At 35.4% G+C, this 19,609-nt stretch overlaps 2 long non-coding RNA genes across 4 annotated transcripts in view; one reads left to right on the forward strand and one right to left on the reverse strand.

Annotated features, from left to right (window-relative positions):
* LOC119871961 overlaps positions 1–19,609 on the reverse strand; it is a 325,713-nt gene that overhangs the window by 277,594 nt on the left and 28,510 nt on the right. For both annotated transcript variants that reach the window (XR_005360141.1, XR_005360142.1), the window contains one exon: positions 15,247–16,180. This is a non-coding gene — a long non-coding RNA (uncharacterized LOC119871961). The remainder of the gene's footprint in view (positions 1–15,246; positions 16,181–19,609) is intronic.
* Positions 1–19,609, forward strand: part of LOC102153393 — a 137,975-nt gene that overhangs the window by 11,961 nt on the left and 106,405 nt on the right. The window contains exon 2 of one of the 2 annotated variants that reach the window (XR_005360147.1): positions 800–987. The exons of the other annotated variant lie outside the window; for it this stretch is intronic. This is a non-coding gene — a long non-coding RNA (uncharacterized LOC102153393). The remainder of the gene's footprint in view (positions 1–799; positions 988–19,609) is intronic. 2 annotated transcript variants of the gene reach the window in all.

Raw genomic sequence — 19,609 nt, forward strand, 5'->3', positions numbered from 1 at the left:
GTCTCCAGGATCACGCCCTGGGCCAAAGGCAGGCGCCAAACCGCTGAGCCACCCAGGGATCCCCAGCCTCCTCCTTTAAAAAACCATCCCCGACTCCACACAGACACAGGAACCTTTTTAGACATTTTTTCATAATGCCCCCCTCACCCAGGTGAAATTTTTTTTACCATAAATACACTGTATATCTCTTTATGTACTATTTATATATCCACTATTTTATGCATGAAAAGAGTTAAATTTTTTTTGCCTGCAGGAATGAGTTTTTACTTCCTTGAGGATATTATAATAACCCCCACTGAGAATGCATAGAAGAGTATGGAAAGGGAAAATTTCTAACTTGCTGTGAAGAAATCTAGCAGACACCACCTTAACCAAGTTATCAAAGTTAACATCACCAGTGATAAATACTGCTAATACCATATACTCCTAGTATGATACAGTGAGAAGGATATCTTGCCTTTGTAGGAGTCTTCTCCAGAAAACATAACCCCTGTCTTATTACAATAAAATGTCCAACAAACCCAGATTGAGGGACATTTTACTAAATATCTGACCAGCATGCTTCATAAGTGTCAATGGAATAAAAAACAAGGGAAGACTGAGAAATTGTCACAGATCATTTGAGACTAAGGAAACATAACTACTAAATGCAATGTGGTATCCTAGATCCTTGCACGGAAAAAGATCACTGGACAGACATGGGTGGAATGTGAATGAAATCTGTAGTTAATAGTGTTATATCAATGTTAACTTCTTAGTTTTGACAAATGTACCATGGTTGTTTTTTTTTTTTTTTAAGATTAATTTATTTATTTATGAGAGAGACGGAGAGAGAGAGAGGCAGACACACAGGAAGCCTGATACGGTACTCCATCCCAGACCCCAGGATCATGCCCTGAGCTGAAGGTAGACGCTCAACCGCTGAGCCACCCAGGCGTCACTCTACCGTGATTTTTAAAGATAATATTAGGGAAAGCTGGGGAAAAGGTAAGAGGGAACTGACTCTACTATCTTTGTAACTTCTCTGTAAATCTCAAATTGTTACAAAATTAAAAGTTTAATAAAGGAGTGTTCAAAGAATGAAGATCATCTATCTCTATGAAATAATGGCACGAGTATTAAAAGAGAACTAAATATAGATTGTTAGAATCATAAATATTAAGCTAATCTGAAAATGTGAGTTTTGTAGATATATTAGTAAGTGAAAAAATATAGGGGATGTAGTATTTCTCAAATTAGTGAAGCCGTGATGCAGTGTCTCATGACATCTGTGCACAATTAATTCAAGTTGTCCTGGATATAAACAGAGTCAGATGTATTCAAACCTGGCTGGAGAACCATAAAAAATATTGATAAACCATAAAAGGAAATGTATCAAATTGGCGAATATGTCTAGGTGCTGCAAGGATCAGTGTTACGTCCTGTCTTACCTAGGTGCTGCATTAATGATGTAGAAAAGAGAGGAAAAAACATATTAATGAAATTCACAGATTATATTAAATTGCAAATAGCAGTAAGGGCAGCAAAGCAATATAAAGGTATGCAGAGAACTTAGACATGTGGAGTGGAGACAACAAGATGAGATTCTACCCCTCTAAAATAGAAACTACTACTGCATTAGGAGAAAAACAATAAAGCAGAATAGGTATTAAAAGGAATTGCGATCTGAAAGTCATCAAATGGTCAAAAGGACCTCAAAGTGAAAATGAATATTAAAGTAGATAGAAATTTATGATACAGTGATTTTGAAGATTATGGCTGCATATACTACATACCACAAAGAGAGGATAGCATGGTCTGTTCTTCAGACCTCCAGTAAAATGACATCTGGAAGACAGAATTCGTTTTGTGTCAAGTTGGTACCTAACTACCATTAACAAAATAGAAGTAGTAATAAAAATGATTAAGCCTTAGAACATGGCTGACAAGTATGTTTATCTTCAGCAAATTATACTGAGTTTTTTCACCAGTCTTTCCATTCATAACTACTGATTCTAATTCATATCCCACATAGGTGACCCTTTGTCAAACACATAACTTATACTAAGCCTCAGAGAACCTTACCTCTTTTTAACCTTCTCCCTTGTTTCTCCAATTAAATTTACAAATTCTTTGTAATTTCTCATTTTCATTAAGATTAAATTAAATTAATATAGCCTTTCTTGATTACTTACTAAAACTGACTGAAGCTTAAGTCACATCTACATCCCAATGATGCAAGCCTTGTTTGCAAATGCATGCATATGCTCCTACCAGCAGCTATAAAACAGAGCATAAACTAGAGTAACATCTGAGAAGTGTGTTGTACTTGAGACCTTACTGAATAACAACTTTAAGAAAAAAAAAACACATAGATCAGAATTCTAGTAGCAGTGCAATATTCCAGTGATCACAGCATATATCAGGAAACCCCAAGGCATTATCACCTGTTGGCAAGGAGTCATTCAGAATAATATATGAAGAAATCTCTCTTCTAGATGACTACATATACTTATTAAGTATAACATAATAGATGCTTTTGAAAAAACTTTCCCAGTACAAAAAAAGTCTATGAATTTTTATTTTTATGGTTTAAGAGTATGTATTTCTTTAACATCTGTATGAAAAAAATGTATAATCCTAAGGGCATACATAATATTTAGGCTCAGTAGATTACAACAAACAAAATATTTATGAGAATCAGTGAGTTAGAAGAAATATTTGAGATCTTGTCTCAACCCCCTCTTATTTTATATATAGTCATAGTGGGCACAGAGAAGAAGGAAGGAATACCCCGCATAGTTGGGGAAAGGATACTACACAATAAATTGATTTTTTTTTTTTTTTTTTTTTAGTGCTCGATGTTGTATTTTTAAGAAACTGAGGAGAATCCTACATTGGATGGGAGGCTGGATCAAATGAATTCTAAGGTTCTCCATGCATTGAGGATATTTGTGTTAATTATATGGCTGCTTGGATGCCTACAGAGTACACACATGATATGGTTGTCTCAAGATCTTTATAAAACTAAACAATATCATCTATTCTCCTTTTTCAGCAAAGCTTCTTACTGTAGAGATATAGCTCTACATATAAAATATATACATATATATGTAAAACAAGAATGTATAAAGAACAAGAACTGTTCCCTCAGTTCAGGCTCTAGATGCCTAGGTGTTATACTTGGTTATTAAATTATTTGTTATTGGACAACCCAGCCTTAACTCTCATAAAATACAGAACCCTAAACACCAGAAGTGTAGGGAGGTTAAAAGACTAGATATAAGCACATTTATCATTAATTCTTTGAAAAACGTTGTGACAGGAAGTAAAAAGGGACTTGATAATTCTGTACCTGAAATAATTCATATTGTTCAGTATTTTCTTAGACACTTTTGTGGCAAACTCCAAAAAGTTGCCTTCTTTATATTCTTCGAGGTAACCTGGTCATTATTTTTTCATGACTCATGTGTCAGAGGTATAGCTGTCATTTCTACAGTCACTTCAACAATAGATAGTAAAACTGATCGTGTCCACTGACTTAAAGCATACAAGAATCTAGTTTACTATTGATATTAAACATCTAATTTTTGCTCATCTACAACTTAGTATCTTTAGAAAGCCACATATGCCTCGAAATATTCTTGTCATCTGGATGCTATTTGTTACCATTTCTTGATTTTTATTTAGGTCTTAACATCTTCATCTCTCTTAGAAGCTGAGACTAGATCCTTGGCCATGAGTTCTTTGGTGCCTAGGATATCTTTTTATTTTTAAATCTTTTGCAGTGGTATAGCCAGCGTATTGGGAATCATTTTGAATATTTGTGGCTGAGAAGGGCTTCTAATAATTTCCCAAATATTCATGAGAGACACAGAGAGAGAGAGAGGCAGAGACACAGGCAGAGGGAGAAGCAAGCTCCATGCAGGGAGCCTGACTTGGGACTTGATCCTAGGTCTCCAGGATCACACCCTAGACTGAAGGCAGCGCTAAACCGCTGAGCCACTGGGGCTGCCCCCCAGATATTCTTCATGAAAACAATAGACTTGAATTCTGACCCTTACCAACTTCCTGTATTTTTATCAAATGATTTTTATAATCACAAAACAGAAAAATAACGTGAGCAATAGAACAAAGTATTTGTTATAGTCAAATGCAAAGTTGATTAAACGGTAATGAAATTAACTTATTTGGGTTTTTGTTTGTTTGCACCAGCAAGATTTTATTTCATTTTGCAAAGTTGCAGATTTTTCTGGACTTCTCTTTAATGATTTTATCATGGTGAGTGCTAGATTTCTCATATTGGCTCTACCACCTAGAAACATCTCTGAATGTAAGTTACAAGTAGACTTCCTGATTATTCAGATTTCATCCTAAGACTGTTGACTTCTAACTCTCCCATAATAAACCAATCAAAATCCACCCTCTAAGAAATCTTTAGATTTCTTGGTTTCATTCATTGTGTAGCTAGTTATCATGGTCTGTTTTCATCATTCTTCTTGCTTTGCCCCGGCTGTCATCACCTGTGATCAATTGATATTTATATAGACATGAATTGAAGTAACCTCACAGAACTCTGACACCTTTAAATAAATTCTGTATTGCTAAATATTTTGTATTTGTAAACTACAATCTATATATAGGTTTTGGTTAAAGGTAGCATACGTTTATTTCTAACATGCTTACTACTGCCAACATATAATAAGAGTTCTGGATTCTTTATAATTGCACGAAAAGGAGAAATATTCTTATTTTGCTACTATAGTAATTCTGAAGATGTTCAACAAAGTTGTAAAACTTGAGTCTTCAACATAGTGGTGAAAAGAATATGTACACACACACATGTACAAATATAACTTAGTAAGGTTTAGGGAAAAAAGAGCTAGTATGACTTATCTCAGGAAATTTGCTGCTAGACCTGGAATTTTTGGATTCCAGTGTTGATTTTTAATGTTGATTTTGGTAGAATATGTTATTTTTGCACTCTAAATATAGTCAGGTTACTATGGTTGTAAGAAATATTCTTTATGACATAATCATAAAGTACAAGAAGCATAAGATTTACCGTACATTGTTATACCTGCAGCTCTACCAGCATGGTATTCAGCTTCCAAAAGTAATGCCAAGCCAAGCAGGTTTTATGGGAGAGAGTGTTTGTCTGCCATACTTCAAGTCTTAAAAAGTTTAACTTCCTATGCATCTGTCATTCATAATATATGTAAATTTTCTGAGTTACCAGGCTCTACTGCTTTTTAAGGTAATGAATTACTTGTGTTTATCAGGAGCCGTCATTGTTACCTAAATTTACGTTAACTTACCATATAGACGGGTTGTAGATTCTTAAAGGTATTATTAAGGACCACTTGGAAGATGATGGGGAGTATTTTCTTGTTATTCTTATGAAAGTTAGGATTATTGATTGCTGCCTTTTGTATAGTTATTTTAGGAATTCATCATTTTGAAGATAGGATTACAATTTCACTTTAACAAATGGGTAATTTATTCTGAGTCTGGCTCCTCCAGTTTTGTCTTTATCTTTTAAATTACTCTATTGTGCTATCTCTTATGAGAATATTCCTAAGAATTTTTTCCTAATCTCAGATTATTGTCCCTTATATTTCATACTTTTATTTAAGGTAACAAAATATTAAAATAAGTGTAGAATTGTCCTAATTATAGCATTAGATTTCCATGTTTTCTTGTTTTATTTTTGTCATTCACCTATCCTAATCATGGAATGAGAGCTCTATAATTCTTATTTTTTATCATTGTAATCTCCTTCCCATGCTATGCAGGAAAAAAGGAAGCAGTCTGCTAAACCATGAATACAAAATGTACAACCATTTAGATAATTTGGAAAACTTCATCTGGTGTTTATCCTCTAATCCTTTCATCATAATTTGAATTCATTGTTACTGTTACTTTCCTTTGCAGTGGTGTTGACATTTAGAGAGGTATTTATAATAGAATTTGCAGTATCTTTTAAATTGGTGTCCCCATATAGATTTTGGACACATGCTTGAGTACTCCAAATATCTCTAAATACCAGCTTAAATGTTTTCCTTTTTCTTCTTGACTCCTTTTTCCCCCTTAGCTACTCTATCTTTTCACAAAATTTGGATAAGAATAATCAAGAGTCACATCTTTTTCTTGTTCATAAAACCTAATGGTCGGATTTGTGTTCCATTAACTTAAAACAAATGAGTTAATGTTTATTTTAGACACTGATAAAGAGGGAAAGTAATGTAGGGTTTAATTCTATTTATTACTGTTTTTCTATTATCATTGCTTTTACCATAGATCACTATTCTTTATTCCCGACCTATTCATCAAATTCTAACATGTGGTATGATGAACTTTACATTCACTGTCTTTTGCACTGAATTCGTTGCAACTGCAGGTAATCAGGCAATATGTAATCAAAATGAAATAGACTTCAGTGTCACCTTTATAGACTCATATAGAAACCATACCATAATTTATTTTCTTGGAGTTTATTCAGTGTCATAAATTTTTAGAAATGATAATTTGGTATTGAAAAATGCCTGATAATATCCAAATATTCTTTTAAAAAATTGAAACAGTTGATATACAATATTATATCAGTCTCAAGTGTACAACATAATAATGCAAAACTTCTGTATATTAAAAAATGCTCACTAAAATAAGTGTAGTTACCACCTGTCATCATAAAAAGTTCTTTTTTTTTTTACTAGAAATATTTGTTCTTTTTAATCAGCTATTGAAAAAGTTCTTAAAATACGGGGCACCTAGGTGGCTCAGTGGTTGAGCATCTATCGGTTTTTGGCTTGGGTCGTGATCCCGAGGTCCTGGGATCGAGTCCTGCATTGGGTTCCCCCCCAGGGATCCTGTGTCTCCTTCTGCCTATGTCTCTGCCTCTGTGACTTTCATGAATGAATGGATAAAATCTTTTTTAAAAAAGTTCTTAAGATATCTCTATGCTATATTGTTCATCCCCACGACTTATTTTATAATTGAAGTTTGTGTCTCTTGGTCCCCTCACCTCTCTTGCCTATCTGCCAACCCTTTGCCCTCTAGCAACCACCAGTTTGTTCTCTGTATTTATGGGTTTGTTGTTCATTTGTTTTATTTCTTAGATTCCACATAAAAGCAAAATTATATGGTATCTGCCTTTCTCTGCCTAACTTATTTCATTTAGCACAATACCCTCTAAATCCATCCTTATTGTCGCAAATGACAAGATCTCATTCTTTTCTATGCTGAGTAATATTCCATTGTGTATATATACCACATATTCTTTTTTTTTTTTTTTAAAGATTTTATTTATTCATGAGAGACACAAAGAGAGGCAGAGACATGGGCAGAGGGAGAAGCAGGCTCCCTGCGGGAAGCCCAGTGAGGGGCTCGATCCCAGGATCCCAGGATCGCAACCTGAGCCAAAGGCTGACATTCAACCACTGAGCCACCCAGGTGCCCCTATACCATATATTCTTTACCCATTCATCTGTCAATGGATATTTGGATTGTTTCCATGTCATGACTATTGCAAATGATGCTGCAATAAACATACGGGTTCATATATCTTTTCAAGTTAGTGTTTTTGTTTTCTTTGGGTAAATACCCAGTAGTGGAGTTACTGGATCATATGGTATTAATATTTTTTAATTTTTTGAGAAACATTATGCTGTTTTCCACAGTGGTTGCCCAATTTACATTACCACCAGCAGTAAAGAGGGTTCCTTTTTCTACATCCTCATCAACACTTGCTATTTCTTATCTTTTTGATTCTACCCATTATGACAGGTGTAAAGTGATATCTTATTGTGGTTTTGATTTGCATTTCTCTGATGAGTAATGACATTGAGCATCTTTTTCATGTCTCTGCCATCTGTATGTCTTCTTTGGAAAAGTATCTGTTCAGGTCTTCTCCCCATTTTTTTTTTCATTTATTTATTCAGAGAGAGAGAGAGAGACTGAGGGAGAAGCAGGCTCCATGCAGGAAGCCCGACGTGGGACTTGATCCCGGGTCTCCAGGATCACACCCTGGGCTGCAGGTGCTAAACCACTGTGCCACCATTCTCCCCTTTTTTTATCGGATTGTTTTGTTGTTGGGTTATATGAGTTCTTATATTTTTTCTTTATATATTTTAGATAATAACTCCCCATTGGATATATGATTTGCAAATGTTTTCTCCCATTCAGTAGTTCAGTACTTTGCCTTTTGTTTTGTTGATAGTTTCTTTTGCTGTGCAGAAGCTTTTTGTTTTGATATAGTCCCAGTTGTTTATTTTCGCTTTTGTTTCTCTTGCCTGGGGAGATAACAAATATTCTTGGTCTCTCCATTCTAAATTATCATTATGAAGTAAATCTTAAGTTTTATGAAAAGCTGGTGTGGTTTATTTGATATGAGTTACTTAGGAAAAATTAGGGTTGCTGGTAATCTGTCATCTTTCTTTTAGCTCCTTACATATGAATTGGCAGTGGGTTTATAGTTTCATGGAACCAGTGCCCAGGCTATATTAACACAAGGTTTCAAATTCTCATTTCTTGAGAATGTGGAAGTAGCATCTCTTTGTTAGTTTGTCCTTTGATAATGGAATTAACTCGACTCCAAGATCAGTTACAGATGCTCCATAGTTATTCATTTTTAAGACTAGTTCATACAAATCTGTAGATTTACTTATTTTTTTTACTAAGTAAACTCTGCCCCTGACGTGGCTCAAACTCACAACCCTGAGATCAAGAGTCCTATGCTTTTCCAATGGGGCCAGCCAGATACCCCTAAATCTTTAGATTTAAATATACTTTACAGAGGTGCCTGGCTGGCTCAGTCCATTAAGCATCCAACTCTTGCTTTTGGCTCAGATCATGATCTCAGGGTCATGAGATCAAGCCCCATGTGGGGCTCCATGCTGGGCTTGGAGTCTGCTTAGGATTCTCTGTCTCACTCTCTCTCTGCCTCTCCCCCATCCAGGCTCCTGCACACACACACACACTCTCTCAATCAGTCAGTCGGTCAATTTAATTTACAAGATTGTTTTTTCCAATCTCCATATTAGCCCTTTAGACTCATAGATTTTTCTACTATTGGATTCCCTTACTGGCATCTTGTATAAAGTTCTTATTTTTCTTATTATTGGCCTTTCTCACAGAAGTTAAGCAAAAGAGCTATTTAACATTCCTGCAAATTCTCATTTGTTGTGCTTTGGTCCTGTCCCACTTCCATCTGAGTCTCATTTGTTGTGCTCTTGGTCCTGTCCCACTTCCATCTGAGTCTGTTTTTAATTCTTTCTGATTTCCATTAATTCCTCAATCGGACATTATTTCATTTTGCTTTTTTTGTCTCCTTTGACTTCCTTGATGATTAGCATACTATATCATATCATTCTTCCATTTTAAAAATATTTGCTATATAGTTCTTTTATTCATTTCTCGATTATTCATTTCTTTTTAAAAATTTTAAATTTATTTTAGTGAGAGGGCGAGAACATCAGTAGATGGGGCAGAGGGGAGGGAGAGAGAATCTGAAGCAGACTCTGTGCTGAGCATAGAGCCCCATGCAGGGCTCAATCCCATGATCCTATGACTCTGAGACCACAACCTGAGCCAAAACCAAGAAATGGACCCTTACCTAATGGACTGTGCCACCTAGGCACCCCATTTATTTTATTTCATTCATAATATTTTTCATTTTAATTGTTTTTTTCCCAAAAATATAACATTCATAGAGATGCCTGGGTGGCTTAGCAGTTAAGTGCCTGCCTTCAGCCCAGGGTATGATCTTAGAGTCCTGGGATCAAGTCCCACATCAGGCTCCCTGCATGGACCCTGCTTCTCTCTCTGCCTATGTCTCTGCCTCTCTCTCTGTGTCTCTTAAGAATAAATAAATAAAATCTTTAAAAAAATAACATTCCACGGTGTCTAGCTTAACTGTAACCCTCCTTTACATCATAAACTTGAGTTGTTTGTGATTACAAACTCCCAAGTATTTTCCCACCTTTAAAAATGGTTTCATTTATCTTTATAGGTTAAAAACTCAAAATGAAAGACACATCATAGACACCTTATAAAAGGGAATTTATGTTAATTTGGGAGTGACAGAAATTGGAATAGCATTATGGGTTCATCCCAGAGCTACTTGGTGGTCTTGGTTAATTAAATAAAATTATTCAATGCATTGCTTAGGCTAACAATTTATGCCTATGACTTTTTATCAGAACTCTTGCTTTAAAACTGGATTGCTTTTGCTTGGAGGCCCCTTGTATATCCCTCAATAAGCACATCTCAACTCTTAAAGATTTCTTAAAGGGAGAAAGGGATGGATAAAAACCTAGCCATGAAAATCAGTTAAGATCTAAAAGATAAAATTCAAAATGCTTTACTACTTTACTGAAATATATCTAAGATCTCATTAGAGGTGGTTTCCCTAAAGCAAAAATACTTATGTTTTGATCTCTCCATTGTTTAAAGCTAACTGTATAGACTTGTTATCACATTGTCAGTAAGAGTCTGTCTTTGAACCACAGCAAATTGTGCTCCAGAGTCACCCCAGAAATATGTCCAGCTTCCTAGATGTTCAAGTATCCTCTTAGCCTATGGTTTACCTTGGGTGGGCTATATCACCCAAGGTAATAAAAATATATTATTCTCAGTATATAGGTTCACTTCCAGGTCTTTAATTTTCAAGTATAGAATAAGAGTTTCCATCTACACAAAAAGCATATTTACTCAGACATTTAAAGGTATATTGATAATTGGAGTTTATTTTTCTAAAGAGTAAAAATTCTTTAATAAAATTTTGAGAGAATGAAAATTGAGTTTCTAGAATTGTTTTTTTTACACAATACACTTATAGACAAAGAGAGAAAAGGGAGGCAGGGCATGGTGAAGAGATAGAAAGAAAATAGCTTTTAGAAAAATAAATTATTGAAAGTGAAGTCCAAAGAGAAGAAAAAAAAAGAATAGTAATTTCAACCACAGTTAATCTGAAGCCATGTAATTAAAACTGAGGGCAGTTGATAGATAAGAATAAGACCAGAAGTAATATTTTACAGCAGGATTAGTTCACTTCAAGGGTACTTAGTGCTTATGGAAAGTGTAAAGGGGGTGGAGGAAAGAAGGCTTAAACACTAAATTATCTTACAGCCTTTCAAATTATTTCTGCAGATCCTATTACAGTAAAGTAGGCAGAAAAGGGGCAGCAGAACAAATCATAAGAATTTTTGTATCTATCTGTCCAGTAGTCAATAAAGAAAAGTGGCAGACACAGTAAAAGATGCTTTCATGTTCTGTTCATCACCATGCTGTTCTCGGATGCAGATATCATTTGGCACCACTGCAAAACTAAAATTTGGTGCAAATAAAGGCATATTCTCTGATTTCAGATATTTTCCCTTTCATCAATTCAGAATAACTCTGCCTTTTTCTCTTAAATTCCTATGGAAAATGCCATCTAATTCATATTCTTTTACATAATTTATCAAAATCTAAAACTTTTTCTTCTTGTATCAGAGTTAATAGTGTATAACTTTTAAGAGGCAGAACTACTCTTCTGTTCCATTGCTTCCTCTAGCTTCAGAATAATGTGTTAAAATATCTTAGACATCTTCTTTATTTTTTTTTTGACATCTTCTTTAAATGGCCCTTCTTTTAGTCTTTTTTTTTTTTTTTTTTTAAATTTTTTTTTTTTTAATTTTTTACTTATTTATGATAGGCACACAGTGAGAGAGAGAGAGAGGCAGAGACACAGGCAGAGGGAGAAGCAGGCTCCATGCACCGGAAGCCCGACGTGGGATTCGATCCCGGGTCTCCAGGATCGCGCCCTGGGCCAAAGGCAGGCGCCAAACCGCTGCGCCACCCAGGGATCCCCCCTTCTTTTAGTCTTAATCTTTTTTTTTTTTTTTTTTTTGGAGCAGAGCAGAAAATAATAAGTTTACAGAATGGTGGAATTGAATGTTAGCTTCAGTATAAAGTATGCAGAGTGTGTGTGTGTGTGTGTGCGTGTGTGCGTGTGTTTTTGAAGGAGAGACTCTGAACCATAAACAGAAATCGTCAGATAATGAGTCTGAGTGTCAAAATTAAATAAGAACCCCAAATCCAAATAACAAGTTGAGTTACTAAGTAAAAGTCCTTTGGTATAATTAAATGGGCAAGGATAGAAATATCTATGTACCACTGTTTCCATTCAGTTCAATAATCTTGCTCCTATCTTTACAAAACTAAAATTTAAAATAATATTTTTGTTAAATGGATCCTTTCCTCTATCCATGGAATGCTCAAAGGAAAGTTTTAAGATTGAATGAAGAGATGAGAAAAATGTCATTGATGCAATCACCATTCTCCATGTGAACCAAGCAACAATGATTTTATTGCCTATACCTCAAAAATAGTTTTTATAGAGCCCTTGAATTACTTAATCACTAAGTGATTCCACTCTCTTATTTGTAATAAGTATTATTCCAAAAACACAGAGTAAGAAAAGTAATTTAAATATTTTATATTAAATAACATGCTATAAGATTAACCTAATTTCTGGAAGATGTCCATGACTTCTTTGGAGAAAACCTACAGTATTATTTCATCAATATTTTTCTTTTTTTATTGTTGACTTATTCCTCATCCCCATTTTAACCTTCCTTTTATCTGGAAGGAGTATAGATACCTATCAAAATTATAACTTTCAGACTTTTACCAGTTCTTTTTCATTGTATTTTAGTTAATCTGTAGTGTCAATACACATTAGGCTGAAGCGTGTTGCATCCGATATGATGGCAGCAGGGAATGTAGGAACCACAGAAGAGTGAAGCATTAGTTGTATTCATTGGTTGGTGATTGCTTCTCTGGAAAAGCAGAAATGTTTTAAGGCCTGCAGATTTCTGGAAGGTATTTGTGAGCTTATTCAATACAATGGTTTCCAGTTTTTGGAATGATCCATGTAAAATCCCTTTGAAAATAACCATGTCAGGCTAAATGTTTATTATATCATGAAAGTTTAATGATAATTTAAATAAAACTAGCCAGTTAAAGCAGTCCCTGTATTTCAAACATGGTAGTTTTCTAAAGAGCTATTCATGTGTCATTCCATGTGCTGTCCCAAAATATTGAACCCTACATCCAGAATATAGAAAACAGACCGAATAGAAGAAACAAGCAATGATGAAATATATAGGCTAATGCAATAAACCAGGTCATTCATGAAATGTATTATGTTGATAGGATAAATTTTAAGCCTTAGATTCCTTCCTGCATCTACTTAATTCATTTGTGTGAAAAGGAGCATTTCTAAAATGAGTTCTGACTACTCAGTCCTAACAGTTTGGTGAATTTGTCAACCTGAAAATTGCTATCAAATATTTCAGCATAAGCTATTTTAAAAATATTTTTGAATGTATAACTGAGGTAACAGAGAAAAAAACAAGAAAGGAAAATTATTTCCCAGTAGCCTAAAATTAAGATGATAAAGAAATTGAGTGTGAGTTAATAGCTGCAGCTGCCTGTAGGAATTTGCTGGTCTCAGTATCCAAGGGTCTGTGGTTTTAACCTACCATGTTGGACTTGGAGCTGTGAAAGGCACACAATTGTAGCTGAAATTCAAAGTCCTCCAAAGACTACGTCCCAAGTAAAAGGGCAGAACTAAAAAAAAAAAAAAAAAAAAAAAAATCTTCCCAATGGGACAGTAAGAACTCAAGAAAACTTGTCTCTCTAGCCCTGGGCTCTGGATTAAGGGGGGTTAATAGAGAGACAGAGAAATGAAATATCTAGTTTCCTTTGTGTATCCACAGCCCGAGGCCTGCCCCATTCCTGTTTGGGGTCAGATTTACCTTGTCTACGTGGTTCAGGAATTCCTAAACTCAGAAACAGACATAAAAACCAACCTGGGCTAAAAAAATAATAATAATGATAATAATAATCACCGTGGGCTGGAAAGATCCAGACAGCATCTATAAGAAATGAAAGCAACAATTTTGGGGATACATAACTTCATTCAAGGATTCCCACAAATATAACCTCACTTAAAAATGAACTCAGTAGGGATCCCTGGGTGGCGCAGCGGTTTAGCGCCTGCCTTTGGCCCAGGGTGCGATCCTGGAGACCCGGGATCGAATCCCACGTCGGGCTCCCAGTGCATGGAGCCTGCTTCTCCCTCTGCCTGTGTCTCTGCCTCTCTCTCTCTCTCTCTCTCTCACTGTGTGCCTATCATAAAATAAAATAAAATAAAAATTAAAAAAAAAATGAACTCAGTAACCCAAATTTAGGACACAAACTAGCAGTGTTGATGCCCAAGAATTCTCAATAATAGCATTCTCAAATAAAGACTATAAAATAACTGTTCTAAACATTTAAAGATACAAAAGAAATGGAAAAGAGAACAGACAGATATCCAGGCAGATTGAAAAAAAAAAAGAAGAACTTCCAGAAATAAAAAATTTATTGAAGTCAGAAGATGCACTGTCAAATACAAAGATTCTGAAATTTCCAGAGAGACAAAAAAATATTTCCAAGTTGAAGAGTGAGATTCCTTACAGATACTTTCTTTACTCAAACCACATGCCATTTCACCAGTGACTTCTGGATCTTAACATGTGACTCTTATAACCTCTGAGAGCTAATTTATTGAGTTCTAGTAAATCCCAAGCCAGTATGCCATGTGTTAGTTACACTGAATGGCCTCTTCAAAATAAACCACACAACACTGATGTTGATCCTGTTAGATTAAGACAAATTAAAAATCTAATACATAGTTTTGCTGTCAGGTCCTAAAGTTCAAAGGTCAATATGGTATATTGCAATAAGGCTATAGGTTACCCATGCCCCAATATTTTATCATAATAAACCAAACAGGGATGAAACACCCAGCAGTAGCCCATAAATCTATTAACAGTGAACTGTCAATGTCCTATATACCAGGGTAATTTGTTAATTCAGAGCTAGGTCTCTTTTTTCACTAGACCTTGTAAACTCCTTTCTGAAACATCAATAAACCATCTGCTTTGACTTGTTAATCAAATGACTTTATTCAGTCCAAAGCAATTTTTTCCTAATAAAAACAGAGTATTTATCTCCATGGCTATAAAAGAGGATTGTTTTCAACTGTTCACTTATAGTTAAGAAGCACATTTAGTTTGGATTGATTTCCAATGCTTCGGTCATATCTTGTCACTTTCCATTTCTTACACACAGCATCTCAGTTTAGCCATTTAGGAAAAGAAAAAAACAGTCAAATTCTGAATGTGGTATGGGACCAGTGCACAAAAACTCAAGAATAAGTTTGAGGAAAGAACTCACCCCAAATTACTGTAGATCAACATTTCAATATCCTGATTTCCCTCTGTCTGGAAATTTTCTTGTCATTCTAGATAGAATGTTCATACTAGCCACTGTTTCTCTCAACTGAGGTTTCCAGATATTTGCCTTTTAGTCAGTATAGCTCTGTTCTGAGTCACAGGGCAGATAATGTTTATAATAGAAACTTTTTATCCTCTCTTAGACTTTATTGTGTTATTGTAAAATAAAGTCAGCTTCAGTGAGATGAGATCAGAGATGTGAAGCTCTGCAAAGCTATCCCAGAAAATTGACCCCCTTTTCTCCAACCCACCAAACTGACATAAAATGAGTATTTCTGAGGTATCCGTGGGGATATTCTCAGTGCTTTGTGAATGAGTATCTTCAGGAATCGTCACGCTTCTTGCACCCTCTGTCCTTGGAGCTTACTGCCAGCTGGCAAATGGGAGCACAGCCTATGACCTCTGACCTTGAATCAGCTCCTCTTGGACTGTTAGAAAAATGATGTCTGGGGAGAGGTCTGAGCATTTGAGTTATTACTGGGTTCTGTCCTCTTAAAAAACAAAGAAGAAACTCATAGGTGTCCTTAATAAGCAGAGGCTTCAAATGCAGCACAAATCATGGTGCATTCTGGGAATTTTCTTGGGGCACAGCTTCCTTTCCCATTGCAAGTCCCTGAACAAAGGAAAAAATATGCAGCAAACAAAAAGTATAATTAAAATTCCTAAAGTGTTTATGCAGACTTGTTTTTATTCTTTTTATGCAGACATTATTTGGTGAGCTACCATTTAGATCTTTTTATGTTTGGGGTGGTATCATAGGAGAAGGATTGTCAAACAGTCCTGTTTCTCTCCATGTCCTTTTATCTACTCAATTTTACAAAGACGAGAAAAAAATCTTCTAACCCCTTAATTCAAATTTTAGCCTCTTTTTGAGCCTAAAAGAGAAAACAGGAGAAACATCTGAGATTTTATGATTATAGCAATGGGTTTGTTTCTAATGTGTTCTAAGGTTTTCCTAACACTTATTGATTTTAACCTTATTCCCATAAGATTTTTCTCTTAATATTTCCATTAAAGTTGGAACCAAATACATTAAAATTAACTGCCCCTCAGGCATGAAGTTCTGCCAAATTAAATATCAATTATTTTTCACTTAGTAATAATGATTTCATTTTTGAACCCCCATCTTCACCCTGGCAGTATGTCTTCACACCTAACTCACACCATAACTAGGAAAGAGTACCAGTCATGAACTCATTAATGTTCTTCACACTGTAGCTCTCCACATTGAAGGTTATTTTCATAAGGACAGGGAGAGCCTATTACTAGAAATCTTGATGAAAGCAGTCCTTCAGATATGGTTGAGTAATAAAATCTTTGCATGAGAGGAACTAATGGACAGATTCCCAGACTTTAATATCGAGAAAGATAAATTGGACTGGAATAAGAATGGGAGTACCAGAATGTAGAAGAAAATTATGTACATAATTTAAAATGTGTGTTAAATTAAGCAACACAGACATATATTTTTAAACATACATTGTCATTATTAAACTCAGTGCTATAAATTCTCAGAAATGGCTAATTTATGGACTTGAGTAATATTTTGGAGGTAGAGAATAGTAGAGCATGATATAATTATATTTAGAATTCAGAATCAAATAAAAAGCCAATTCTTAAAGTTTATGCCAGACAAAATATACTTGGCTTAAATAATTTGATTTGACCATCAATATGGTCCCCAAATCCCTGAGTGGGTAGGTTCTCTTTTAACCTTGTTTATTTGGGTTTTTTTTTGGCTTTGTTTTTCCCTAGTAACATACAGTCTGGATTTGGGTTTTGTAAAATATTTTATTGAAAGTTTTACCAAAGTTTTACTAAAAGTCTGTTACAGGACAGGAAAAAGAAAAAAAAAAACACATTGATTTTAAGAGGCAGACTAAGTCATGACTCAAAATCCAATGATGATTGGATAGCACAATTGAAGGTCACCTTTTTTTAAAAAAAAAATTTTACTTATTTACTTATGATAGACATAGAGAGAGAGAGAGAGGCAGAGACACAGGAGGAGGGAGAAGCAGGCTCCATGCCAGGAGACCGACGTGGGACTCGATCCCGGGACTCCAGAATCGCGCCCTGGGTCAAAGGCAGGCGCCAAACTGCTGAGCCACCCAGGGATCCCCTGAAGGTCACCTTTTTATCAGAGATGAAGAATCTAAGAGGGTGAATAACATGCTGGGAGACACTGTGGTTAGACTAGGTTAAAAGATCAAAGACTGTGCAGAATATTTGTGAAGTTGACTAAGGAATAGGTAGAAACAAATAATAGGGAAATAAAAAATTGATTAAAATGTTCCTACTTGGTAAAGCAATAATCATATAAAAGCTAGTATATAGTTGAAAGGAATACAATTATATATTTCTGTTCCTTTTGGTAGGACTACCCAAGAAGATTGTGTTGCATTTTGAAGATATTAATAAAAGGAAATTAATAAGACTATATTTTTAGACATTAAAGTCAAGTTCATTTTTTTTTAAAGTCAAGTTTAATAGAAGTTAATATGTGTGACTTGACTAAAAAAAACTAGATTTGAGTTTTGTAAAATGAGAAGGGGCTATAAACATTTGAAATTTCATGGATGAATATAAGCTATCTAACATGCCACTAGGGGTTATGTATGTGAGAAAATAAAATTATTTCCCATTTCTTTTCTTTTTTTTTTTAAGATTTTATTTATTTATTCATGAGAGACACGGAGAGAGGCAGAGACACAGGCAGAGAGAGAAACAGGCTCCATACAAGGAATCCGATGCAGGACTTGATCCCAGGACTCTGGGATCAGGCCCTGAGCCGAAGACAGGCATTCAACCACTGAGCCACCCAGTCGTCCCTAACACATCTTGATCTTATTAATAAGATGAGTTTTTTTTTTTATTTGGTTCTTTACATTTCATATCTTATATAGATCTCCTAATAATGTTTTATTTATTTATTTATTTATTTATTTATTTATTTATTTATTTATTATTTATTTATTTATTTATTTATTTGTTTGTTTTTTATTATTTTTATTATTTTTATTTTTTTAATTTTTATTTATTTATGATAGTCACAGAGAGAGAGAGAGAGGCAGAGACACAGGCAGAGGGAGAAGCAGGCTCCATGCACCGGGAGCCCGACGTGGGATTCAATCCCAGGTCTCCAGGATCGTGCCCTGGGCCAAAGGCAGGCGCCAAACCGCTGCGCCACCCAGGGATCCCTATTTATTATTTTTTAAAAGATTTTATTTATTCATCATAGACATAGAGAGAGAGAGGCAGACACACAGGCAGAGGGAGAAGCAGGCTCCATGCCGGGAGCCCAACATGGGACTAGATCCCAGGTCTCCAGGATCGTGGCCTGGGCCAAAGGCAGGCGCTAAACTGCTGAGCCACCCAGGGATCCCCTAATAATGTTTTAAAGTAACAGTGTACATGGGGTGCCTGGTTGGCTTAAAAGAGTATGTGACTTTTGATCTCAAAGTTGTGTGAGCCCCATATTGGGTATAGAGATTACTTAAAAATAGCTAAACTAAAAAAAGGAAAATAACAGTTATATATGTGTATATATATATATTTAAGATTTTTATTTATTTATTCATGAGAGACACAGAGAGACAGCGGCAGAGACACAGGCAGAGGGAGAAGCAGGCTCCCTGCAAGGGACTCCAGGATCAGGTCCAGGGCTGAAGGCGGCGCTAAACCCCTGAGCCACCCGGGCTGCCCAACATTATATTTAAATACAGGATCATGAAGTTAATGTATGTTTTGAAATTTTATCATTTATTTGAGAGTAAGCATGAGCTGGGGAGCAGGGGAAAGGCAGAGGGAGAAGCAGATTCCCTGCTGAGCAAGGAGTCTGACTGGGGGCTCAGTCTCAGAACCTATGAGATCATGACCTGAGTAGAAGGCAGCCGCCTAACTGACTGAGCCACCCAGGTACCCCTACCTAATTACATTTTAAAATGCAAGTATACTAGGATTTTTTGTTTAGAAGACAAGTATTCCCATTAACTTTTCTGTAAAGTAGTAACTTTATGACTGAGTGGTCAATTATCATTAAATAAAAAAGAGTATCTCTCCACTTATTTATTTATTTTTAATTTATTTTAGAGAAAGCATGAGCAAGAAGAGGCGCAGAGGAAGGAGAGAAGCAGATACTCTGCTGAGTGCAGAGCCCAGTGCAGGGCTTGATCTGACGACCCTGAAATCAGGACCTGAGCCAAAATCAAAAGTCTAACACTTTTTTTTTTTCACTGAGCCCCTCCAGTTACTTAATTTTTTAAAAAAGATTTTATTTATTTGTTCATGAGAGACACAGAGAG

This window comes from Canis lupus, chromosome 5 (genome assembly GCF_011100685.1).
Source record: "Canis lupus familiaris isolate Mischka breed German Shepherd chromosome 5, alternate assembly UU_Cfam_GSD_1.0, whole genome shotgun sequence".
In the NCBI taxonomy this organism is placed as follows: Eukaryota; Metazoa; Chordata; class Mammalia; order Carnivora; family Canidae; genus Canis; species Canis lupus.